The 27,021-nt window shown below is 37.0% G+C and overlaps 1 long non-coding RNA gene across 2 annotated transcripts; it reads right to left on the bottom strand.

The window, feature by feature from the left end:
• Positions 1-1,211: 1,211 nt before the first annotated feature.
• Positions 1,212-4,089, bottom strand: LOC129416310 (uncharacterized). Of its 2 annotated transcripts, XR_012358099.1 has the most exons (3): positions 3,888-4,089; positions 2,795-2,927; positions 1,212-2,652 (listed from the first exon to the last, which is right to left on the bottom strand). It is a non-coding gene; the product is annotated as an uncharacterized lncRNA (long non-coding RNA). The 2 variants fall into 2 exon arrangements; XR_012358098.1 differs by lacking the exon at positions 3,888-4,089 and having other exon boundaries at positions 2,795-3,868.
• Positions 4,090-27,021: the final 22,932 nt, after the last annotated feature.

Genomic DNA, 27,021 nt, shown 5'->3' with positions numbered 1-27,021 from the left:
TTTTGATGTGTAAATAGCCGACGAGACAATCCTTGCATCTATGGACCATCACGTACAGTGATGGAAATAACGGCGTTATATATAAACGTCATTTCCTAACAGCGTTACTGACATTAAAATGCTGCGCATTAGTATAATTAATCTCACTGAAGCAAGTACACTCTCATCAGACAGGCAATGTTTTTCTCTTGCGTGTGTTGAGGGGTGGGAAACACATAACTGATTGGCCTGTGTACGTTAGAGGGGGTGGGACAACCACATAATCAATGATGATTGGCTGAATTTCCATCGTTAGCCAACCAGAAGCAGGATTAGCTCATACACTACATACATGCACAGTCCGAGCAGTGCCGTGTTGCCAACTTGTTGATGACTTTGTCGCTAGATTTAGCAACTTAAAAAAAGCGAAAAAGAACAAATCTAGCAATCTTTTCTGTCGTGGTTGGAGACTGACGCGAGAGCATGTATCATTCTCTACACTGAACGAGCAGTGGGTTCTGCTGCTAGACACTCACAGACAGCCTGGTCCTCACGTGGAGTCCGCCAGAGTCCCTCACATCCGCAACGACAGAGCAATGGCAAGTACAACAAGCTCAAAGGTAGCGGTCGCAAACACAAAGAATAATAAGCACTGCTTCTATACAAGAGTAGTATGCAAGAAAGGCAAGAATGTTTATGTAACATGCAACGTAAGAAAGAGTCTCTCCACGTCTGTAATTCTAATCTAATAAAGCAAATGAAAATGAAAAGGCTGTAACAAACTTAACTATCATTTGGAAAGCCAGCAAAAGATGAGCAGAGAAAGAGGGAAGGTGAGAAAGTTAAAGGTTATGCAGCAAGTAGCCTACAATATGGGATGCAATACGGCTACCAATGAGATTAAAACCTACACTACACTGTTAGACATTTTCAAGGATTTTTACAGTAACCTACTGGCAACACTGTTGCCAGTAGGCTACTGTAAATAAGATTTACAGTTCTAAACTGTATTTCCATTTTACAGTATTTAAATGCTACTGTAAATATGTAATACAGTGTGCTACCGTAAAAAAAAACAGGTTTACAGTATAATACTGTATACTATACTACTATTCTTTTTATTTTTTTATACATTCATTTTTATTATATTTAAATTAGCTATAATTTTTAGATAAAATTAATTTTTACATTTTAACCTACAGATACTGCTAACATTTAATTCAAAGAGACAATTTCAAATATTGAAGCCTTTATTTAAAACAATACAAATACTTTAAGAAGTTGTGTGAAATTACATTTGAAACATACACATTTCAAATCATTTGCAGTAATACATTTAAAATAACACAAATTATAAACATACATACGTATAACACTGATTACAGGTTTAGTTAATCCAAAAATTATAATTGTATAATTTAAACAATGATTTTCTTTGGTTTTCCAGTTACAATGGGAGTAGTCTGTGACCGCATATGGCTCCACATTATACGTGCTATATATTTCAAGTGTCCCAAAGACATACAAAAAGAGGTGATGAAAATATAATCCATATAACCAATTTTGACCCGTCATTTATCTAAACGAGTAATGCAAGTAAACAGCTATACCTGATGGATAGGATGCTCACAGTCAAGTTTACTGTCAGGTCTGCAACAAGGATATACCAACAAAATATACACATCAGGAAGAATGTGTAGATGCAGTATTTGGAGAGTCTTTGGCATAGGACTTCACACGCAATCATGTCTGCCTTTAGACGACTTTAAATTATGTCAAGTTACATGGAGTTATAATGATTTGGTGTTATACATTTTGCATCCTACTTTTGAAGCTAGAGAGGTGATCATGATCCACTACCACTGTAACCAGAAAACCCATAACACCACAAAATCAGCATCATAATAGCAAAATTAAAACTTTTGTGACCCTTTTATTTAGTCTAGTTAAGTTCTCTTAAAATAGAACTGGTTTAAAATGAAACAATGACTGTCTGTCTTTACATTTATCTTCACATTTACAGAAAAAGGCAAATAACATACAGTGCAATGCAAAGTATAAATTTTTTATCAGCATGTGCTTTCCTTGTTCGAACCTATGGCGTTTTATGATGCTAACACAATGCTCAACCACAGAGAAAGGTTCTAAGAACGTTCCTTGAAAGTTCCCAAAGTTCCCAATAACGTTATGATTGTTTTTGCTTGTAATGATAAAAAACATTACATTCTATTATTTACAACCTGTTGTAAAACATTATTTCTTAATGTTCTGTTAAAATATTGCATGTAAACATTCATAAAATATATTAGACATGTTTTTTAAACATTGTGAGTACATTTAAACATGACATTGTCTAAAAATAAAATGCAACATTCCTCTAACATTTGCACAATCAAGAAACATTCCTAAACAATTTAAAAACTGGACACTTTTATGTTGGCTTAACATTATTGGGACCTTTGGGAACGTTGTTAGAACTAGAACTTAGAACTAGAGGAGATATACTATTTAGCCTTTACTTACAGTAAATACAGTAAATGTACTTACCAACTTACAGTTCTGAATGCACATCAAAATGAATTGTCATAAGAAATAATACAGTAGCTTAAAAAAAAAAATACCAAACTTCTGGTATAAGATAATCAGTCTTGTTATAAAATAATCCTGTGAGTCCTGTAAGCAAAAGAAAGATGGTCATAATTATTTTGAACCACAGTTTTTTACAGTACTGTTTGTTACAGCTGTTAGTTAAGAAGGGAGACCTAACTAACCCATATATGCAACACATACTGTATCTTATTGAGAAGTGTCTCACCTAATACAAGTTGTTTCACTCAAACTCTGTGAGGTGGTGAAGAAAGGATGGATATTCTGTTGTCCTCTTCATCCTCACTTGTCTCTCATTCCAGTTCTTGCAGTGTATTTTGTTACATCCTCCTTAATTTATCCTCCCAAAGAATTTTAGACAGCAGAATAAATGCAGGGAAAAAGGACATATTTAACACATTTAATACATGATGCTAAACATTCATATTTTTCAGTAAATACTGTTTTGAAATGATAACCAGAGTAGATACTCTACTCGAATCACTGCACTATCGCCACATGTCTGTGTGTTATGACAGTGTGACGTGGTTTTCTGATCGAGGCTGAATATTTACTGTACAGCTACCTTGGCCTCAAAAGCAATTTAATACAAAACAAAAACACATTTTAAAACTTTATTTTATGCAAATTAGGTTTCAGCCTTTTGTTAATGTTAATAATGTTTGAACATATTCAGATTTAAAATATAATGTTTTTTTTCCGTTTTTTTGGCCACCACACACATAACATACGCTCATACGTTGAAGTCGTTTGTAAAACGAAATGTTAAGCAAACTCTTATTATGTTCACATGGGACTTTCTAAAATGCTTAACGTAAGTTAGTTTAACGAATTTGAAAGATAAAATTTTGTTGTACACCTTATTAATAACGCATAATTTATGTAACAGGTAAAGTCAAGCGGATGAGAATATAAACAACGTGGTAACTTACACATTAAGAGTTTTCCTCCCAGCAAAATGTAATTTAGGGTACTTTTTAAATAGGCTTTTAATAAATTATTCTCTCAGGTAACGTTATATACTAAATCTGATCTTTTCATATCATTGACGTATACATTACGTTAAGCATTTCTTCATAACAGTTTTATAAAAGGAAAACACTAGCGTGTAATTTAACGCACCGCGCGTGCTCGTAGGCTTGCATACACATAGTATGATTTATTAATTAGGTTTACTGACTTTGGTAAACTAATATTACCGTTATACGTTAAGCAACGCGTCCGGTTAACGGTTTAAAAATGTCATAAACAACCTGACAACCGCGGGTCTGATAATAAATAACTAACATAGATTATTTTACCTTGCTGGTCTTTTTTCATTCTCTCCTCTCGTGTATCTTCAACTGAAAAGCGCCGCTGTGCTGTCCCAGGGAAAGTCTTGTTTGAAAACTCTTCAGTTTATGTGCACACCTGAAATCGGTCCTCTGAACACCTGTGCTGCTACATGGTTCCTTAGCTAAAATAAGTCAACGCCTGTGTGTATACAATTGTCAAAAATGATGATTTTGAAAAAAATAAAATCAGGGTTTGTGTGAATAAGGAAAATACCGCCAAAAGACTGTTAGAAAATATACAGTAGCATACAGCAATTTTCAAAAATACAGTAAATTACGTATGATGTCACAGAAAATTCCCAAAATGCAACGCGAATTACAGTTATGTACTGTATAAATAGTTTAAAGTATTATACTGGGTGATATACAGTAAATAACTGTAAAAATTACAGAAATGTCTAACAGTGTGCTGTTCAAAAGTTTAAGGTCACTTAACTAAAATGTTAACTATGGTCTTAAAAATCATTAAATCTGAAGGCTTATGGTTAAATGCTTGAATTACTTTTGTATACAAAATATAGCTGTGCCAAACGGATAAATTTTTGTTATTAGAAAACAAAAAAATATATTTTTTGAAATAGATGACTTACACTGAATATTGAAGAAAAAGCAGCCACTAAGAGCCCATATACTCTTAAAAATTCATCCTAAATTGAAAATTTAAGAAGCTTCTTGAAAAAATGACACGGTTTTGCAGTTTCTAGGCAAAGGGTGACTTGCACTTCAGATGATGAAATGTAACCATTGATTTATTTTGGATGCTTTTAGTCACCAACAAAATTCTCACAGACACAGTTACATTTGTGCTATGTCATAGTTTGGAAATGTTTATTAATATTCTGTAATATGGAAAAAAATTAAATAATACAAAAAATGTCCTCGGTATTTGAAAAATCCTGGCTACGGCCTTGGGGACATATTATGAAAATCAGACTTTTTCCATGTTTAAGTGCTATAATTGGGTAAAAATGTATAAAAGAGCAACTCAGTAACTTAGTTTTGGTAAACCATTCTCTGCAAGCATGTGAAAAAATAAGTCATTGAAATTTGGCTCCCCCTGTGATGTCAGAAGGGAGCCTTAATCTGCACTATCCAACCACGGCACTGTCATTTAGTGCAGAGATCAGCTCATTTGCATTTAAAAGAACACACCCATTTTTGCTCACACATAAAAAGTGACAATTTTAACATGTTATAATAAATTATCTGTATACGGACTACCGGCACATCCGGGAACTTGACTGTAAATTTCGTCACCGCCCCTTTTCGGGGGATAAAAAAGCAGCGCTTCCATTGGCTTTCATTCAAAATAGCGGAACAAAGCAACGTTTTTACACAGCCGGCAGGCGTAAATAACTTATGAAATCACTCAGATTAAACATGTTGAATATTTATCTGTCCATCCTGTCTGCCATAGAGCGCGAAAGATACATTAACACATTTAATTTGGTCTATATAAAAACATGTCCCTTTCATTCTCACAGCGTCAAATTTTGTGTAACAACGCCATCCAGTGATTGCTGGAAATATCGCTAAGCCAGTTAGTTGTATGGCTGGACGGAAAAGTACACTCATTACTCTTAATATAAAGACATAATAAATAAATACGAAGCAACTTTCAAATACGAAGCAAAATCATTCACCTGCTTCCCCGTTGACTCGATGAGGTACGAGTAAATGTCCGGGTAAGACACCTCTGGCCAATAGGGAGCGTTGTTACACAAACTTGACGCCGGGAGAATGAAAGAGACATGCTTCCATACTGACCAAACTAAATATGTCAATGCATCCCTCACGCTCCACGGCCGGCAGGGTGGACAGATAATTACTCAACATGTTTAATCTGAGTGATTTCATAAGTTATTTATGCCTGCCGACTGTGTACGAAGGTTGCTTTGTTCCGCTATTTTGAATGGAAGCCAATGGAACGTCTAGTGCGATTTCCCCCAAAAGTGGGCGTGAACCTGTTCAGAGACATTCTATGACGTTGCGCCGGTTGTGCGTATGATATTTTGACTCTGGGGACACCAAAGATTTATTTGGCGCGTCACCATAAAAGTAGTCAAGATGATCCATGACCATATGACGACTGTTATTTATCATATAAATTGACTAAATGTCTGATAGTTTAGGTATATATTTTATTAGACTATAATCTATTTATATGGAAATTACAATTTGCAATAATATTATATATTCTGTTTTACTTTAAATACTATATATTTAATAGTTTTCCCGTTGTCTTTTTATTCTTCTTTTAAAGGAATAGTCAATTTTCTTTAAAAAAAAAAAAATCCAGATAATTTACTCACCACCACCATGTCATCCAAAATGTTGATGTCTTTCTTTGTTCAGTCGAGAAGAAATACTTTTTTTTTTGAGGAAAACATTCCAGGATTTTTCTAATTTTAATGGACCCCAACACATAACAGTTTTAATGCAGTTTAAAATTGCAGTTTCAACAGACTCTAAACGATCTCAAACAAGGCATAAGGGTCTTATCTAGTGAAACGATTGACATTTTTGACAAAAAAGCACTTTTAAACCACAACTTCTCGTCTGTCTCCGTTCCTGTGACGCACCAGTGGACCTCACGTAATTGCGTAATGACGTGGAAAGGTCACCTGTTACATATATGAAACGCACCTTTGCAGTCTATTTTAAACAATAAACTGACACAAAGACATTAATTAGCATCATTCGAAATACAACAACGTCGGAATGGTCCTCTTTCTCCACACTGGGGCGTAGTTTCGCATACGTCATCCGTGACCTCTTGATGTGATGACATATTGTGTGAGGTCGCGCTGGTGCGTCACAGGACCGGAGATAGATGAGAAGTTGTGGTTTAAAAGTTATTTTTTTTTCTTGTCAAAAATGACCAATCGTTTCTCTAGATTATCTGAATTTCTAATCCTTTAAGTAAAGCTGCTTTGAAACAATGCAACATTGTAAAAAAGCATGATGACATCATTGATGTCAAAAATTCTAATGTTCTTACGTCATGACCAAACATCATCACCATCAAACCTCGAAAAGCGCAACACAATGCTACAGTATGTGATTTGACAGCTATTCAGAAAAATCATGTTTGCTGCCCATCATTCTTGCTGCACATTTTATTTTTTACAAAACAGACGAATAAATCTGCTGTTTTATAGGCTTTTTTTCTTGAGCAGGCATAGCAGCTAACACATTTCAAAGTTGACATAATCAATAAAAGATAAATTCAGCAATTTCCGTAAAACCGCTGATTCTTTCAAGTCCTGTTTAAGCTGCGTGAAAGGACACTGAAGTCCAAAAGGTACCATCCGATTGGTTTACTGGGGCTGAAAACAGCCTCTCTCAGGGCTTGTGTACGGGTTTGTGCACATTTGCACACTTGAGAGAGAGAGCGATAGGAGTGCACAACTCGCATCACTCGTTATCGAATGCCAGAGAGAAACAGCAGATAAGTCAAACTGTCTTCACTCAGGCTTCACTCATATCTTCAGCCGCCTACCTACTGCCTATTGTCCCTCTTGAAAGAAGAAACCAGGATGGAGTCTCTGAGGAAAACTCAAAAGCCTGCGGTGATTGTAAGCCGCTAAAGCAGCTTTTTCTCTCTTCGGACACTGGCTGTACGATCAGTGATTTTTCAGTCCATTTTTGATAATTATAGAGCTACAGTACTCTCTCACACAACCAATAGTCTTTGATGTCTCTAAGAAAAGGAGAATCCACAAAAAGACTTAAAGCCAAAAGCCTGAAGCGGCTCTCTGTGGTTTTGAAACAGAGCTGAGTTTTCTCCCAGCAGTAAAAGCTTAGGCGAGTGGGGATGAAAGACAATGTAGGTATAGTCAGAACTGATGCAGGACTTTGGAAGGCTACATAGTGCATTTGATGGGAGCTAACAGGCCACAAGCTCTTGGCACAGAGAGCCATTAGACGCAGACACACGATGACACGACTCCGCTCGCCGCAGGCGGCAGTGCTGGAAATAAAGGTCATTTTCAGGTGCCATGATTGGCAGCATATTCCACTTGCTCTGACGGATACAGGGACAAATGAAACTGGCCACTGAATCATTTCTATTCTTTCTGACTAAAAAACTGCCTGAATACTTCAGCCTGAAATGAACATTCTGTCATTATTTACTAGCCCTCATAAGGTTGCAGGCACAATAAGTGAATATATGAAAAATATCTGGGCCATATAATGAAAGTAAATGGGGACTGGGGCTGTCAAGCTCCAACATGACCACCAGAAAAACACATTTTAGAAGAAATGAAATCTGGAGGGTTTGTAAATCGTGCAACCCATTCTCACCAAATGCGTACAAATAACACTCAGTGTGATTATCGTGCAATAGATACACCAAATTCCAATTTTGCGTGCATATTATCTGCCAGTCCTTCCCTTTCACTTATATAGCGCATCTTTTAGTGTCATTTTATTTATTGGTTTCTCATTTGTTTTCTGTTTTTTACCATTGTCGCTTGGTTTAGATAAAATTACATCCTAACCCAAACCCCAATTCTAACCCCAACTCCAAGCGACCATGATTTAAAAATAGACAAAACATGGAGAAAACTGTATATTAAATGACATCCTAAAGCAGAACCCAAATCTAACCCTAAACCCATGCGACAATGGTTTATAAAACAGAAAACAAATAAGAAACCAATAAATAAAATGACACGAAAAGATGCGTCATATAAGTGAACTTGAAGGACTGCCGCATCATACGCACGCAAAATTGAAATTTGTCATATCTATTGCACGATAATCACACTGCGTGTTATTTGTACGCATTTTGGTGACAATGGGCTGGTAAATTGTGACAACATTTTTGGTGAACTATTGACCCGGCAAGCAATTTAGCGTTTAAAATAATTGACGTACAAAATTTAGTCTGTCAGTGAAAACTAAAGCCTGATTTATAGTTGTGCGTACGCCGTAGGTTATCCGTAGCCTGTGCGTAGCTCTGTGTAGCCTGACGTGCACCTCGCAAATTTTTTTACAACGTGTCAGTTCTACGCGGACCGCAAGCTCTGTGATTGGTCCACCAGAACCCCTCCCATCAGGTAAAAAAACTGCATCATAGGTATTTCCGTTTGCGACAGTGAAATCAAAGATCAGCCAAGTTGAGGAGTGATTTAACTCAAACTGCAGCTAAAGTCGCTGTTTATTTACTTCCATCATTGCTGGTCTTCTCAAATCATACACAACAAGTTGCTGTTTCTTCTTCGTTAATGGGTTCTTCATTGTCAGTCGCACTGCTACTGTGGTTACACGCGTGGATACTGCCTACCAGCGGTCTGTGCGTGTATTTGCACGTCAACGCAGACGACGACGCAAAGTATAAATGAAAACCGATGCAGAACAGAACCTACGCCATCGTGGCCACGCCATAGGACCTACGCACAACTATAACAAGCCCTTTAGCCCCAAAATCAATAACTAAATGAAAACAAACACCTTTAATCACTGTTGCCTTTGCTTACATCATGGAATATTATACATCTCACAAGTTATTTTGGCAAGTCCAATTTATTAATTCATAGCTGGACTATATCGGGTCTATTGTTAACCTAGACGTGAAATGATATCTGCTGGGGAACCTCTAAACCAGGGATGCCCAATCTTACTCCTGTGCCATTTCTCAATGCCAATTTTTTTTTTTAAACCAGCAAAGCAGACCAGCCTGACTGGTCTCCAAGGAATCCAAGGTAAACCACACATAACAGAGCTGTTTTTAGACTGATTCACCAATAGTCCTCTGAAGGGTTTTGAACAGGTTCCTCTTTAACATCAAATTTTAATTTGTGAAAAAGTAAGCTCTGTGAAACCGGTGTGAAGATAGTACAGGTAGAACTACAACTAAAGCACGCATTACTTTCAAACTTCACTTTTATGACCTTGTGTAATTTATTGTATGTTGCAGAAGAAAACAGATGGGTCTTTCCAAGTATAGTAACCACAGACCTTATTTTAACAACCAATAAATCGAACACCGCTATGTTAAAAACCTGTTCACAATTCCTGAGGGAACCCATTAGTTGAAATGATGATTCTCGGATTCTTGGTTTTGGGACTACAAACTGAACAGCACTATATGCAGTATACATCAAAATTATTGAGAAAGATTAAAGGAAAACACAATAAAAATGTGTGGAAATGAATGTATACTGAACATAATAAGAGAAGTAGCATCTCTCAGGTGGGTAAATTTACATAATGATACATAAATATAACAGACAGACAAATAAATAAATATTTCAATTGCCAAAACCCTTAAAATTTCAATAGATAAAATCTATTCACTATTCATACGCATATTTCAGCCTTCTCATCATGTTGATATTCATGGTGTGTGATCTGGGGAATAATAAATATGAGCTGACATGCAAGCAAAAAACATTAGTCATCCATCAGCATTAGTAAGATAAGAGATTACACAAATGATCCGAGACAAGCGCTCGCTGATCTTATGCTTGCTCTGGTATGACTGTTTGCTGGTTATTTTAACACTCAGGGAAGATGTTTTTATCATTTACCCGAGGCTTTTTTCAGTTAGATGGAGTATATTCAACCTTCATAAATGCATTATTTACCATTATAAACTGCACAGCCCTAACCTGAACATACACTCTCTTATATTAGCACAGCCATTTAAACTAATTTAGTTTAAGATTAATCTTTTTAGATAACAATCCAGAAGATTCACATTCGCTAAAGACTGTTTGGTTATATCATGATGCATACCTGTCAACCCTTCCATTTCTCCCAGGATTCTCACATATTTTACTATTCCTGCAATTATCCTGTTTTAATATTTTCACATATTTCTCCCAATTCTTTTTTGTATTTATAGTATTAGTGGCAGCTGTTTGCCAGTAAATTACTGTACATCTAAATATGTATGTTATTTACTGGCAACAGTTTGTTCAAAGTTAAATGAACATTAAATATTAAGAAGTCTTTTTCTTTACATGATTAAAACTAAAATAACAGCCTCATGCTAAACATTTTGGGAACAAAAATGGGTTAATGATTTCTGTTTCCCAGAATGCTTTGCGTGAGGTTTTATTCTGTAAAGACAAAGACTTGTTAATGTTCATTTAGCTTTGAACAAACTGTTGCCAGTAAATAACATAAATTTACAGTAAGTTACCGGCAAACAGCTGCATAAAAACAGCAACTTTTTTTTACAGTGTAATGTTTTTGGGGGTTGGGAAAAATGTTGACAGGTATGTCATGAGGACACCACACCTCCAAAACTTTTACTGTAAATCCATTCAACCAACAAACATGTAAATAAAACTTTAAGGTGGAAACGGGAAAGAAAATGATTTTAAAACATTGAAAATAGATTAAAAAAAATAAGACGAGGAATGAAACACATTGTCGCTGTGAAATTGGAACTGTGAGGTTGTTTTTTTTAAGGTGATAAATCTTGTAAAGATGAAAGGCATCAGAGATTGTTTCAAATATCAGGAGATTTAAGTTAATTGGTTTTGGAAGAAGATCAAGAAAAAGGCCATGATCCAAAGCAGATGTTTAAATCCACACAGTTATAGTTGACTGACCCTGTGTGTCGAGACTATGCTGTGGTCATTCAGGTCCACTGGAGACCACTGAAGTGACAACCTAAAGATTAAAGGCACAGCAAAGAATGATCATGCATGTTAATAACTTGTTATTGAGATGTATATCAACTTTTGTCCATCTTGCTGAACTTTTATTAACAGGTGAAAAAAATTGTCTGCTGTTCAAACTGTAAAAAACGCGATCTCTGTAGACAGTCCAGGCTCCACAAACTTCAATAAAAACACAGTGCCCAAACCTGCACCACGAAACAAAACAAAGTGTTCCATCCAATAAACAACAAGAAGGATTTGGGGGTGAGGGTTAGGCGTGTTCATGAAAGCATGGAAGGGAGGGGGAGGAGTTAGCTACGCTCCGTTTGTTTGAAAACAGTTCAAACATCACAAAAAGTGACGTCACACAGATTTGCTTAGAGCGCCTTTAATATTGTAATGCATTACTTTTAAAAGAAACTTTCCCCAACACTGTCAGTAGTAGGAGTTGCTGATATTTTTCAAATGGTGTTATGTTTTAGGTAACAAAATAGTGATTAAAATAATATAATGCGGGATTTGATGACTATAATATGAAGAAATTTACTTCCATGCCTCCACAATAAAAATTCAATATATTAACCAAATACATCAAACTTTTCACAAATTTACAGGAGATCCTCTTCTGACAGTAAGAGAAAAAGACCAGAACAAAGATTGCTCAGCCATTTATAAATATGTAAAGTATCCGTGTTACAATTAACCCCTGTGTTAGTTTGTGGCCCACTTACCCCTATTTCATCTAATTCACTGAGTACTGTCACAGTCTGCAGTTTTTTGGACACAGGGGTTGTCTCAGGCAAAACAAATCATGTCTGATTCCTTTTATAATTTATTTGAGGAATATCATTTCTTGACATGAAATAGAAGACTTTGTGTTGTTTTTTGTTCATCAACAATCAGACACCACTTTATAATCCCAGCCTTTATGAATCAGTAACTTAATTTTGCATACCACTGCAATGACATTACCACTACAGTAGTTTAGAATTTACTATAACAAATCTGAGCAGCTCCAGCATCATGGATGTGATATTTTCAGTCAAAAAGTTTAATATAATTCCTCAGAAAATGTACAAATATATTAAAACATCTGTTTATATTTTCCAAAACCAATGATGATAGAGTCCAGACATCAAACAAATATCAGCCTATAGACGGTTTCAGCAATAACAACACAAAGACGTGGCTTTCGTGGTCATCACGTAACTTCCGGTAAACTCTGCGAAGAATAAATAACAACAAAGTCCTTTTAAAGTAGTTTATTTATATAACAAGGAACCCAAAACATTTGTTATTTTCGATGAGGTATTTGTTTAAGAGTTCAATTTCAGCAACTAGTTAGACCATTAAACAAACAGAAACCGGAAATAATGCTCGGACCAGGCGCTTATCGTGTCACCGCACGTGCGCCCGATGAAACGGTCTATACTCATGTTTTCCATTTTAGATGAAGGAAATATACATGTGTTATAAGTGACTGTGAATAGTTTTTAGGAGACAACACTTTGTTGAACTTCTGAGAATATAAATGCACAAACCAGAAGCAATAATACACAACAAACTGAGAAGGGACAGCCCTTTAAAGAACAAGATCATTTTTATTTTATTTAAATTTTTGTGTATGCATTTATAACAGCGTTATGGATGTGACATTACTTTGTTATGTATGTGACATTTCTGAAAGCTGCACTGACTATGAAAAATTATTTAAAAAATGTTTGAAACCTAAACAGAGACCTCACATTGGTATTTAAGCCAGTAAATATTTACATCTGAGATATCAGTAAGGTTAAAAACTTTTGGTTAAAACATTTTTCATGGTAAGGTTGACATTTGCATGTGGAATTGCTCACATCCAGCTCAGATATTTTCCCCTTACATGGTATATATATACCTTATTCTGAGTAACTTAAGTAAGTTAGTAACTCTCAATACAGAACCCTTCAAAGTTTCGCACCCCCCCCCCCCCCAAAAAAAAAAAAAAAATTATAATCTCTAGCCAAACTTTGATTTGATGATGACAGACGGCCCTGTCTAATAGCAGTGTGTCTTGTATAATTACAAACATTTGTGGCAGAAATGATCAAACACAAACAGCAGGAGAGATTTCATTCAAAAGCTGATGAGCAATTCACTCAATGTCATGTTTGTGTTGTTTACAAAGCAATAAAAAGAAGTGACAATGAAGATTTCCAGCTGAGAGCCAAAAACTGCCAATCGAGGATCCAGCTGCTTCCAGTCTGAAGGTATCATATAAAGCGTGATTCGGCTCCCTGTCTGGCTCGGGAATGAGTGTGCTTTTCTTTCCTCCTTTCACCTCTGCATTGCATTTTCAGTGCTTGATTGTTCAACTTGATTCAGAGAAATTATGATTTGAAGTTTAGTCACGAAATACGGCGCAAGCTGATTATAAAAATGTAACCCATCAGCCAATCAGCTCACACACTCCTCTTCTTGTAATCTGTCGGCTAATCACCCTGCATGATGCGACATGATAGGCCAATGAGCAGTATGTCACCCATTCTGTGAAAATCCAGTTAAAGTAATTTTACTTTTATAAAATCATACTAAAGAACATTCTGTGAAGATATAACCTTGATATCTTTAATATTGACTGAGTGAGGTAACGTCAAAGATGATATCAAACTTTGATGCTCATAATCTCATCATTATGTAACTTTAGCAGCAAATACATTAATTTATCATATTCATTAATATGCTAGCAGTTTATTCTACACCTCTATGTTTGTTAAATAGCATGTAATGAGATTTGATAGAGACACTCACATCTCAGAGTCCTCAAAAACCTAAACTAATAACAACAGGGACTTAATTAGGCTCCATGAGTCCAAGTGTTTACTTCATTGCTGAAGACTTGTGCAGAAACATATTGAACTACTGTTTGGCTGTTCAGTAAAATATTAATATTCTGGACCTTAGAACATTTATTAGGCAATTAAAAAGGCTGCTTCAGTGGGAGGGAACGTGATTGTATTGTATTGTATTGGAATAAACATTTACCATGTAAATAAAAGTTTAAAGTTGCACATTTCAGCACAGATTGTTCTGTCATCCAATGCATTGTGGGCTTTTCCAAAGACAGTTAAAATGGGTTTTATGGCTATATCTTTAAGGACATATGTGCTGTGAATACAGATGAGCGGGTCTCTTCCGACACAGCCTTCAATAGGGTCACTGTTTAACACACAAGGGCCGAAGGACACAATCTCTCTTAGGGTATGTCTATTACCTTAGGTCAAATTCCCTTGCTGTGTGGTATATTTTACATCCAATAATACCTCAGCCAGCGTAAACTTAACCCTAAGCATGCCGCAGCTACCTGACAAAATTTCTGGTTCTACTGTGACAACCAAACTGATAAAGTAGCGTGACATTATGCTGATGGGCATGTTGTCACGAAAGATATGTATGTTAAATGTGAAAACATTCAATAGATATTGCTGTGACTTTAAAGGCACAATATTTTCAAAACAATAATGAAAGAAAAGCTTGGTGGCGCTATTAAAGGGGTCATATTATGAGATTTTTTTAAAGATGTAAAATAACTCTTTGGTGTCCCCAGAGTACATATGTGAAGTTTTAGCTCAAAATACCATATAGATAATTTATTATAACATGTTAAAATTAAACGTTGTGTGTGTGAGCAAAAATGTGCCATTTTGGGTGTGTCCTTTAAAATGCAAATGAGCTGATGAAATGCAAACACTGATTGCAATGATGATGGTTTGTTGAAATTGAAATAAATGTTTGTCTGGCCTGACGAAGACCTGTTTGGTCGAAAGGTTGTCTTTTAATTAATACATTTTGAGAGCAGTAGCAGCAGTGTGCCATTCTTTGTTTTTGTATTGTTGAAACTCAATTGTGCTGTCAATTATTTTTCTCTATCCTTTTTTCTCTGCCCTAAATGGCAGGCCCGTGGTTGGATAATGCAGATTAAGGGGCGGTATTATTGTAATTGGACTAGCTACATCACAAAACAGGCGAAATCTTGAAAAATTATTTACATGCTTGCAGAAAATGGTTTACCAAAAAGTTACTGGGTTGCTCTTTTACACATTTTCTAGGTTGATAGAAGCACTGGGGACCCAATACAGCACTTAAACATGAAAAATGTCCGTAAGGCCTACGCCGTAAGTTATCCATAGCCTGTGCATACCTCTGCGTAGCCTGATGTGCACCTCGCCAAAATATTAGATGGTGCGTCATAGGCACGTGTGTTTGCACGTCGACGCGGACGACGACACAGAAGTACTGTTTGAAAACCGACGTGTAGCCTACGCCATCCAGCTTCACCGTTGGAAGTACATACAACTATAATGAGCTCTTAAAGAGAGTGGAATGATGGGAGTTTTCACCAATGAATCGAATTTACGAATCATGTTAATGGACGAGGTAAGGAAATATGCTTTTTGGGATGTTCTGTACTCGCCAATAGAAAACCATGATCCATGATGACTAAACGACACAACAGTTGCCATGCTAGATGCTGTATATAGATTTTCTGCTGTTTTCGTGCCACTGGAGCACACATTTCTATAAATAGTTTTTCATGTCTCTGGCACGACTGTGCCATTTTATGTTTTGTTTTCTCATAGTTTTTTCCAATTTTTATTTACCATTGTCGCTTGGGGTTGGGGTTAGAATCACTTTCTTTGACATCCTAACCCAAACCCCAACTCTAACCCCAACTCCAAGCGAGAATAGTTTTAAAAGCGGAAAGAAAAACATGTAGAAACCAATACATAAAAGTACATCGCAACCCCAATCTAACCCCAACCATGACAATGATTTAAAAATAGGAAAAACAATGAGATAAAAAAAAACAAATAAAATGACACGCTAAAGAAAGTCGTGCCACAGACATGAAAACTATTTAGAGAAATTCGTGCTGAGTGACACGAAAAAGACATTCGTGCTCAAGTGGCACGAAGACAGTGTCAATAACATTAATAAATTAATTAAATATTAAATCTTGCCATGGTTTCTGCAAGTGGTAACACTTGATAGGTGACGATGAGAAGGGACAAGACATTATTTAAAATCCGAATTTCTTTGGATTTCTTTTGGGATAATATAAGTACGCGACATGGAAACTGGAACTGGATCTGGATCACACTGTGCAAGTGATATTTTATTTAAAAAATCATACATATTGTGCCTTTAAGAAAAGTACAGTAGCTATACAGAATTTGACTTTCGAAAATAAATTTACTTTCAGAAATACTCCCAAGAATAAAAGACGTGACAACTAGCCCCGATCTCTTTTTTAATTTATGCAGATCAATCAAACAGTATGAGATGTGTGTACATATAGCTTATCTCTGCAGAAATATGCATTACTTTGTACAAAAAAAATCACATTTTGTTCTGCATACTCGTGATCGGCTAACAAAAACATCTCAGTGAGCTCAAGACTGCCTGGCGTTACACAAGAAGAATTCATGCATCTCAAACATGCACCATGCGATACTGTCATCATACAAGTCCAGCCAACTCATTGTGATGCTGGTGCCAATGTGAAGATCCCTACATGGTTGCTATAGGCAGAAGAACTAGCTGGAAAGGAAGCAAGATAAAGAAGGTGAAAGTGTAAAATGACGTGTGTGCAACAGAGCTGAAAAATTCAGAGCCTTGGGCGAGAAAGACAAACAAACCAAAGCAAGCTCATCTAATTTCATTGTACAATATATTGACTCTGAATCACAATGCTGGCATACCGCTGAGAATGCAAACTTTTGCTATCTTGATGCTTAATGCTGTCTAGAGTAAGATGATATGAATGTATATGGGGAAAGAAAACAGTAATGGGAAAGTAAATATGTAAATAGATAACTGAACGAAATGTTTATGAAACACTTTCTTTTATAGTCTGGCTGTGCTGTATGTAAATGTGCTGAGCCTTGAAAACCTACAGCCATGCTGTGCTTAGACTAGAAAAAATTTCTTTGCTGTTTTCTAGGCGTTCAATCTCAGCTGATTGATTCTGACAGTGCAAACATACTGTTGCTATTGAGAACCTCCACACAATGAATTTCGCAGCACAGCATGATACCTTCAATGAATTCACTGAGTTTCAAATATATTGGCTGATGAACTCTGAAAAAGCTATAAACTGGCTGCTTTCAGTACAGTTTAGAACCAGAGCAGTGATAGGTGGGATGTGAGACCCTCTACTAAGGCCTTTCAGATCTGCTGTTAGTTAATAGACACCAGACCGATAAATGATGGAGTCCAGTCTTGGCCGGTTCAGGGCACATTGAGCTTGGAGAGAAATGACTCTTGCAAAATATCTTTAGTCTGTTCTTCAGAAGTGGCAATCGATTAAAAGTGCATTTTTATTGCACATATTTATTTCAGAACATTCGCAGAGGTTTTCTGGTTAAATATTAAAGCGCCTTGTTAGAGAAAGGCTAGTTTGTGTGATGAATGGCTTCCATTTGCATCCCTCGAACTTTAATAAGCTGGTAGAAAAACCTCCTTCGCACATTCACTGCTCCATTTGCTTAGAAAATTCATTCTGGTCGAAGGTGCCCTAAGAATCAAGTTGGAAGCAAGTTGGAAATGACTTTAAAAGCAGATCATCTGCTTCTTGTTAGACTTCAACATGACAATTATTTCGATCTCTGTGATGGGATTCTGCCCTCCTGTATTCATGACCCTAGGGGTTTGAATCAGGCTCTCCTGATTTTTCCAAGTGGGCAACATTATGTTAATCCTGGGACAACATTTTAATCAACCAATCAGATTTCAGAAATAAGTTTACGGTTTGTTTCAAGTTTAATCTCCCAAGCAGGATTAGCTGCTTCTAAACTACTGTTTTTCACTTATCATTTCCTTAAGATTTTAGGGTTCAGATATGTTTAGGGTTTGGGGTGGGTTTAGGTTTTATTTACAAAAAAATATTGTCCTTGGGTCAAGGACTCACTAAAAAATTAATTTTGTGACAATTATTGTCCACATGATGCCTCAGAGAAGCAACTGCTTAAGCAAGATCTCCAAATACTGGTTTACTATCAGAAGCAGCATGCTAGTAAGAGCTTAGAGGCTTCGGAGCCTAAAGAGTTTGTTAGTTTTCAAAATTCAGAATGAGACCACATAGCCAATTTTAATACAAAGAAGCTAAAATATAACCAACTGTTCTGGTGATTTGCAAGTTGTACCCAACTATCTTTAGGGAGGTCGTGCCACCAGGCGGCCTCACAGAAATTTGTGCACACCCATTAAACGAAATATGTTATAGAGATTTCAGTCTTTTCCATGGCACCTATATTTCTAACAATCTGAGCGCCTTCATGCAAAAATCTCCAAAATAAAAGTGTTGACTAACGTTAATATCAAATACTATTCAATCGGAATAATGACATATTGGCATCATATTTAAACGGCATGGTTTGAGTATTTGAAGAGTTTCGTTGCAAAACGAGATAAATCAATTTTTTTTTACATTTTTGTCAAAACATGTTTATTATTATGTTATCATGTTATTATTTTGTTTTATGGTGCTACTTAGCTGTATTTTTTAAGTTATGAAGGTTTAAATCAAAACAAACCAACTGCAGTTGCATTGAAATTAATTGGAATGCACAACCAAAAAAAACGAGATTTCTGAACAATTAAAAAAACGGTGGTTATCTCGTTTTGCAATGAAACTTTTCATTTGTTGAATGACTTGTTTAATTGTGTCATTAATGCGTTTTGCACAACAACTGCCTTATCCTATTAAATTAATGTAGTTTTAAATCCATAAGTATATAAACAACGAAAATGACATAAGCTATAGCCACATGACTGATTTTAATGTTCAATAATGATTTTACTTTATTTTTTAATTAATAAAATTATTAGAGGAGAGGATTCTTGCATTAAATTTTACCTCATATGAGCATGTGTGATTTCTCAGCCACCCCCCCAAACCCCCGTGAGCTCTGGCGAACTTTGGTGTTGTACCAAGAAGATGAATCTAGAAATCTCTACTAATTTCACGTCCAGACGGTCACATTTAAACCATTAATTTTCTACACAGAGGTGGTTAACTGCACATTACCGTACTGCAGTGGCGGAGTGGCCATCGGGAGAGTCGGGACATTTCCCGTTGGGCCAGTAGTGTTTTGAGGCTGCAAGGGTCGGTCTGATAATAGTTATACATTGCGAGTTATAGCAACCCCGTCTGGCGGCTTGATGTGCGGCCGCTTCCCGCTGGTCAAACTGTGCAGCCTCTTTGCTCAACATAAAAGTGCTCAACCTGTTCGACAGGTCCAACCATGTTTAGGATTTTTAAAAATATAGGGGGATCATTGAACCGCGCTCCCCAAATGGCATAGCTGTCGGCCTTTGATGTAAAAAGCCGCGCCGCCGAATGCCTATTTATTGGAGTACATATGCGGTCGGAATGATCCATCAAGAAGATAGACTTCGCAGTATCACATTATATATTTCCTACTATGTGATTTTCATATTACATATAACAGCATAATGAAATGAATAAAAAGACAAGGAAGTAGGATTGGCATGTAAATTGTATTATTATTACCGGAAAAACAGCAAAATAACTGAAATAAACTCTAAGGTAAATGTCCAAACACGTTAAAATAAATGAGCAATAGCAGTGGAAAAAACATTATTATCTCTCAAAACTTTATATGACAAAAATGATATTTAAAGGAAAAATTCTTACAGTTTTTCAAAGATGTAAAGAAAGTATTCCATATTACTCCCATTTATGAGCACGTTCATCTCTGGTCTCGCTGTTATGTAATAGCTGATTGACAGGTGCGCATCTCCATCTTTCAAACAGGTATCATTTTGTATAGTTACTCATTTAGGAAAATTATCCATGATTTAATGATTTTATTATTATTATGAAAATGTTTTTTTTTTTTTTTTTTGCAGATTGATTACGATTTGTATTACTGTTTTACAACAAATACAAGACCTTTTTTTTTTACCAAGGAGGGCCGGTGGTATAGGAAATTTCCCGGTAGATTTTTTGGTCCCACTCCGCCCCTGCCGTACTGGGGTTTGGAAATGTTGTGAGTGTTTTAATTCCTCAGATAGCCAAATGCAACAGCAAAGCTCGAGAGCGCGCTCAGACGCTGACGTCTGCACTGACTGCAGCGCCTGCCACCCAAATTGTAATGTAACATGACCAAAACACTATCAAAACGATTGGCTCAAAAAACTGAGGGGGCACATGTCCCTTCAGGTTGAATGGACCTGACGCCTCTTGCCTCCAGTCACACAAGTCCTATTTATTTGAATGAGGAAAGACAGATATCTCTAAATTCACAATTAAACAACATATTTCAAACTAACAATTAAACCTGACATCAACTGTACCCAGTGGCGGCTGGTCAATAGGGGTGCTGGGGCGCCCCCCTAAAGTTGGCCAGAGAAGAAAGCTACTTTAACATGTTAAAAAAGTAGTACTATCGTCACTGACTGTACCATAACTAAAGCTTAAATTGCACAAAAAAACACCAAAGTCAAAGTTGTTTCAGCTACTGTGCATGCAGGCAGGTTGGTAATCGCCTCGCGTGACTGCGTACAGAGCCTCTCCACCAGAGAATCATCAATTTTTATAGATTGATGATTGTTTTTTTAACTGAAAGGCTCCACAGCGGCCATATTGTGGTGCATTTCCCCCCATTCATAGTAATTGCAATCTTGACACATCCAATAGTTGGTAGTACACACCAGTGACTTGTCTACAAGCCAAAGAAGACACAGACACACAACATGAACCACGATGCTTTGCTTCTGAAAACGTCTCAGGCAAAAGCCCTAAACTCTTATCTCATTTGTTCAGTTCATTTCATTCATGAAATTAAATACACCTTGTGCTAATGACTCTTGTGTTAACAGTTGCTGTTGTCATGGTTTGCAATAGGATTAATTTGATGTCAAACAGCTTAAAGTAACATGTAATAAATGAGTATAAAATTAGCTGTTATGATCAAATGGAATCCTAATGCTTGTAAAAGCTCACTACTGATCATTTGGGTCAAACCAACTCCGATTGCGATGGATTATCAGGCTCGTCAGGTTTACCTTTCAAGCATATATATATATTTTTTTGCTTCAAGACATTTAAAATACCAAAATTTGTGAATGTTATAAAGTTTCAAGCAAAAGAGATCAGGGAACAATTTCTGATTTGCAATGGCGCCATCTTGGATTTGAGAGAGTTTTAGCATAGTAGGTGTTTGTTGCCATGGACACTTTGCTCAGTGACTCTCGTGAGTTCAAGATGGCGTCGTTTCCAGAAGCTAGTTATTATAGTTTATAAAGTTAAATATGGCTATTTTTCTAAAAAATTGCATATTTTATTAACCCCTAGGAGCAGTGTGGATGACTTCTGTGAAAGACTGATGTACTTTTTGGGCTTCAAAGTCAGTATTTGTTCCCTGATCCCTGTTTTCTCTGATTATAATTGAAAAAGCAAGGATTTTAACTAAAATAACTCCAAATGTGTCCATCTGAAAGATGATAGACATATGTATATTGGATTGCTGAGAGTGAGTGCATGGGTAATTTGATATTTGGCTGAAGTATTCTTTTAAGAAGCTTTTTTGTTTACATAAAAACACATAGAGTCATTTTCAACCAGATTAAATAGATATATGAAGAGCCTGAAATTATTTGTATTCAGCCTTCCAGTCTGTGGTTTTATCAAGCTGAGATTTCATCTCCATCTATTTAAGAGTCGTCATTGTTCTATCATCATCTCAGTTCACTTTCAGCTTTTGATACACAAACAATAAGACAGACATAGTGAGCTCAGCAGGAATAATAATGAACAGACTGCATTAAAACACAACCCGTGAAAGCTACTACTACCAGCCAACCACTCAGAGCACCAATGAAAAATGCACACACATATTGTGTGTGATACACAAAGTTGCTAAGGTGGTCATAAATCAAGTAGCTTTCAGAAAAGCAATACTAATTTACTCTCATATGATATTCACAATCTCTCATGAAATCATTTCTTCCTATACAGTTGTTCTGCAGTTTCACAGCAAGTGCACAAATACAAACATTTTATATTGGTAACTTTGTTACTACTGAATGTCAAATATTTAAAAAAAACATGTTGCTATAAAAAATTGCTTTGTGACTGCTGAGCATTTATTGGATTGACTTCACCTTTAATGGGGGTTTAGGTGAAGGAACAGAGTTGTGATAGCCAACTCATGCATGTGGCAAACAGACCCTATGGAGTTTAAGTTGAGATGCATGTCAGCCAAAGCACAGTCTTGTCCCAGCTGCACAATTTCAAAGGCAGGAAAAATGTGTGTCTTGCCTCATTTCAATTCCATACCATGACTGGAGAGTGTGTAAGCCTGGGGAAGCTTGTGTGTATGGATGAATACAGATGCTTACATTTGGGAATTCTTTCAGCTTTCGATTGCTCTAGTATAAAACTGCACAAAACAGCTGGTCTAAGATCCCCTTCCTAAAACACAAACATTACCAAAAAAGTATTATTAGTAAGAAAGGAAAACCTGACTCCGAATTTTTTCAATTGTATTGAAAGGGCACGTTAGTAATATGTGCCTATAGGTGGGTGCACTAGTAATACTTTTCTTATTACGCACACAGGGAAGCGAGGCAGCACACAAAGATGCCAAATAGTAAAAATGAAAGAATAACAGTGTAAGGGCTCAGTCACACCAAAAGCGCTCTAAACGCTTGCAAACGCAAGGCGCGACGCACTGCCTCTTTTAAAAAAGAGCAGTGCAGCGCGGCTTTTCATATTGCTAAGCAACCACCGAGTCCGCTGTCTTGTCAATCAAATATTGAAGCGTGAGCGCTCTTTTGCTGTTAACGGTCATATTAGCAGAAACTTTAAAAAGAGGGCGCTTGCTCTGACCTTGTTTGAGGATAAGAGGAGCACAAACACGCAGGAGAGAGTGAGCGAGTGGAGTCTGGTTCTTCAAAGCAACTGTAAACTTCACTAGCCACAACGTAAGGCCCGCCTCTCCCCTCATTCGATTGGACAATGGAAGACGCGAATGACGTCAGGCGCTCCTCCGCTCCCAGCGCTCCTTCAAAAACGCGTGCGCGGCAGGCGGCAGAAAACCGCAAGGCGCTCGGCGCGCATAAACAGCGCGCAAACGCGCCCTGCCCATAGAATATCATTCAAAAAAGGCGCCTGCAACTGCCATAAACGCTTTTGGTGTGACTGAGCCCTAAAAGATTATTAAACACTGTACATAAAGATAAAAATGCTTATATGTCATAATGGATAGTCAATGCATGTATCAGAATGACCTATTTAAAGTAATGACAAATGCAGATCTGTTTCCCCTCTGGAGAAGCATTCAGTTTTTGCTCTTGTAAGTAGTGAGTCTGCAAGCGCAACTGCCATTTAAAGGGAAAAAGTGAGACTCTGATTGGTTTATTGCATGTTACACCCAACACACACCCATGACTCATTAAGATCTTAAATACAACCTTTTTGGACCATACCTGATGCGCTGACCTTTTTTTATTCGCTAAAGTATACTAAGGGTGCGTCTCATTTCTCTGTCTTACCCCTTCCCCTTACCCCTTCACCTCGGTTTTGCGCGTTCATGTGAGGCGAAGTGGCGTCTCAATTCTCAGTTTGATCAAGGGCTAGGGCCAAGGCGTAGGGATACATAGCCCTTGAAACGAAGTGTGATAAGGACCACACTTATAAGAGAGGGGTAAACTTTAACATAGGAATTTTATTGATGAACGTCGAACTGTCAAGGAGTCGCACAAATGAAAGTAACGTTATTTTAACGTTGTTTAATTGATATTATATTATGACACTCATGTTTTATGATACTTTTAATAAAATGTTCAAGCGGTTTTAATTGTAATGTTTTTGTTTTGAATCGCTAGTTAAGGCGCTAGCTAGCAGCTAAGTTATGCGCTATTTGTTGAGCTCCGCTCAGGCAATCGATACCACAACTTGAGACAACGGCATCTTCTTTGTTTGTCAACGCTTGTCTGTTTACGTAGCAGCCAGTTAGCGGCAAAGGAAGGTGGCGCAAACGGTAATCGAGTGGTGTCTCATTTTTTAGATGAACGATCTGTCTTACCCCTTCCCCTTCACTCGGTTTCGAGGGGCAAGGGGAAGACGAAGACAAAGGGAAAGGGGTAAGACAGAGAAATGAGATTGGCCCTAATACTAATGAGGGCCAACAAGCTTAACATAACAACAAGGATGTGTGATCAGTGAGTGTCAATGGCATCAAACAAGGGACAGAACAGCAGGAATACATAAGCAATTTCAGTTGGGGAGGCAATAAACCAAACATTTCTTAAGAGCAAATTTTAAAGGAGACACAAATAATACATCCAAAATGGTACTTGTGATGATGTGTACACAGAGGAAAGCCTTACTACTGTTATTACAGCAGCATAGAGACCTTGCCATTATCCTTCTTCTCAAAATTTCTTTCTGGTTCAGTGAAAAAGTTGACTAAAATGATGAAAATATTATTTGTCAAAACCGTTTATTTTATTGCAATGTTCGTTTTTACGCAATGACTGTTAGCTAGGTAATATTATAATGGCTAACATACAGTAGGGGACTCATGGAAAAATATATTGGTTATTATCATTTTTGCATGACTAATATATTAATGACCCAGCATCATATGTATTAAAGTGAAAAGAATCACTTCAACTGATGTTTAAAGTGAATAAAATAACTTTGGTAAATTGACTGCATTTATATAGCGCTTTCATAACCCATGGCCATCCAAAGCGCTTCACAATTTGCCTCACATTTACCCATTCACTCACTCATTCATACACAGACGGCGGTGTCAGCCATGCAAGGCGCATCCAGCTCGTCGAGAGCAGCTGGGGTTAGGTGTCTTGCTCAAGGACACCTCGACACTTGGTCAGGTGGAGCCAGGAATTGAACCACCAACCTTCCGGTTTGTAGACGACCTACATGAACTACTGAGCCACTACCGCCCTGACAGCCTGCTGTAGCTTTAGTAGACCTACATAATCATTATATTATTTACAATACAACCCTTGGTTGTCAAATTATATTTTTTGGTTGGTAGAACCCTACCCCCCCAAACACACACACACACACACACACACACACACACACACACACACACACACACACACACACACACACACACACACACACACACACACACACACACACACACACACACACACACACACACACACACACACACACACACACACACACACACACACACAATTTCCACCTTTGAATATGATGTGTGCAGGTACTGGAGAGCAGTGCACAACACATTTGGGGTTTTGGCTCTGGTTTAATTATTAAAAATGTACTTGGTTTAGATTAATCGTATTTTTCACAAGCCACACATACATCTCTGGTACAAGTTTGTTTGTGGAATCTACAATTCTCATACAGTACAATTACACAGAATCTAACAGTAATGCAAATGTTATAACTCAGGTGGGGTTAATTGTAACAGACAAAGGGTTTATTTGCTAGACATTTTTATTAATACACAAATTATTCAGTACTATCTGTCTATATAGAGCTGAATATTGTATGTACATCTGTCTATAATTGATGCAAACATCCATCCATTCATGATCTTTCATCTAACCAGCCTTCTATTTGTTATGCATCAAAATGGGGCTTTTTACACTTGGTCACTTTATGCGTTTTCTTTGATCGGATATCCAATCGTAAAAAGACCCAAATGCCCTCGGAAATTTTTTCGAGACAATAGAGGTGGTCTGGGACGCATTTCAGACGAAACTGGACAAGTGTTAATATATCTGGTTGATGAAGCCACGAATGTCAGCCCTTTACTCCTCCCAAATGTAAGCACGTCACTCGCAAGTAAGCCGGGAAATAGGCAAACACACAAAGCTGACACGCTTTATAGAGCAATGACAGTGGGTAAAAAAGCTTTCTAGAACCCATAAAATAGTCCAGTAAGAAACTCAATTAATTATGAAAGCACTTCATTTAATCATCTCATTTCTTACTCATCAAAGAGCAGAAAAAATGCATTCTTTTAAGTGTCTTGGGTGTAATTTCCGATGTATGGTTCCAAAATGAACAAATTCATTCAACATTAATCATAAATCCTTGTGTTTTCCTTGGCAAAAAATTAATTCCTTTGAAACCTTTTCTTATATTCTAGACAGGGAATCTGAGACAATATTAACAAGCTCTTTTTTTAATGCAATGTGATCCAATATCTGAGTATTTAAACAAATTCTCTCTTCGGGTTGGATTAATAATTAATTTTAAGTTCAACTTCAGTGGCAAGACTTCACATTTGACTTCCTGCTCCTCATGCATGCATTCATTCATTCACAATGCTTGATGGGATGTGAGTCTCATGGCTTTGGAGCTTCATCAGAGAGAGACAGCAGAAGAAACCGACTCTCACAAGCCTGCTGGAGCAGCACCTTCACAACCCTAAGACCCTCTGGCTTTAATAGAGAGC

This window comes from Misgurnus anguillicaudatus, chromosome 16, assembly GCF_027580225.2.
Source record: "Misgurnus anguillicaudatus chromosome 16, ASM2758022v2, whole genome shotgun sequence".
Classification (NCBI taxonomy): Eukaryota; Metazoa; Chordata; class Actinopteri; order Cypriniformes; family Cobitidae; genus Misgurnus; species Misgurnus anguillicaudatus.
This window is presented reverse-complemented; position numbering and strand designations above follow the sequence as displayed.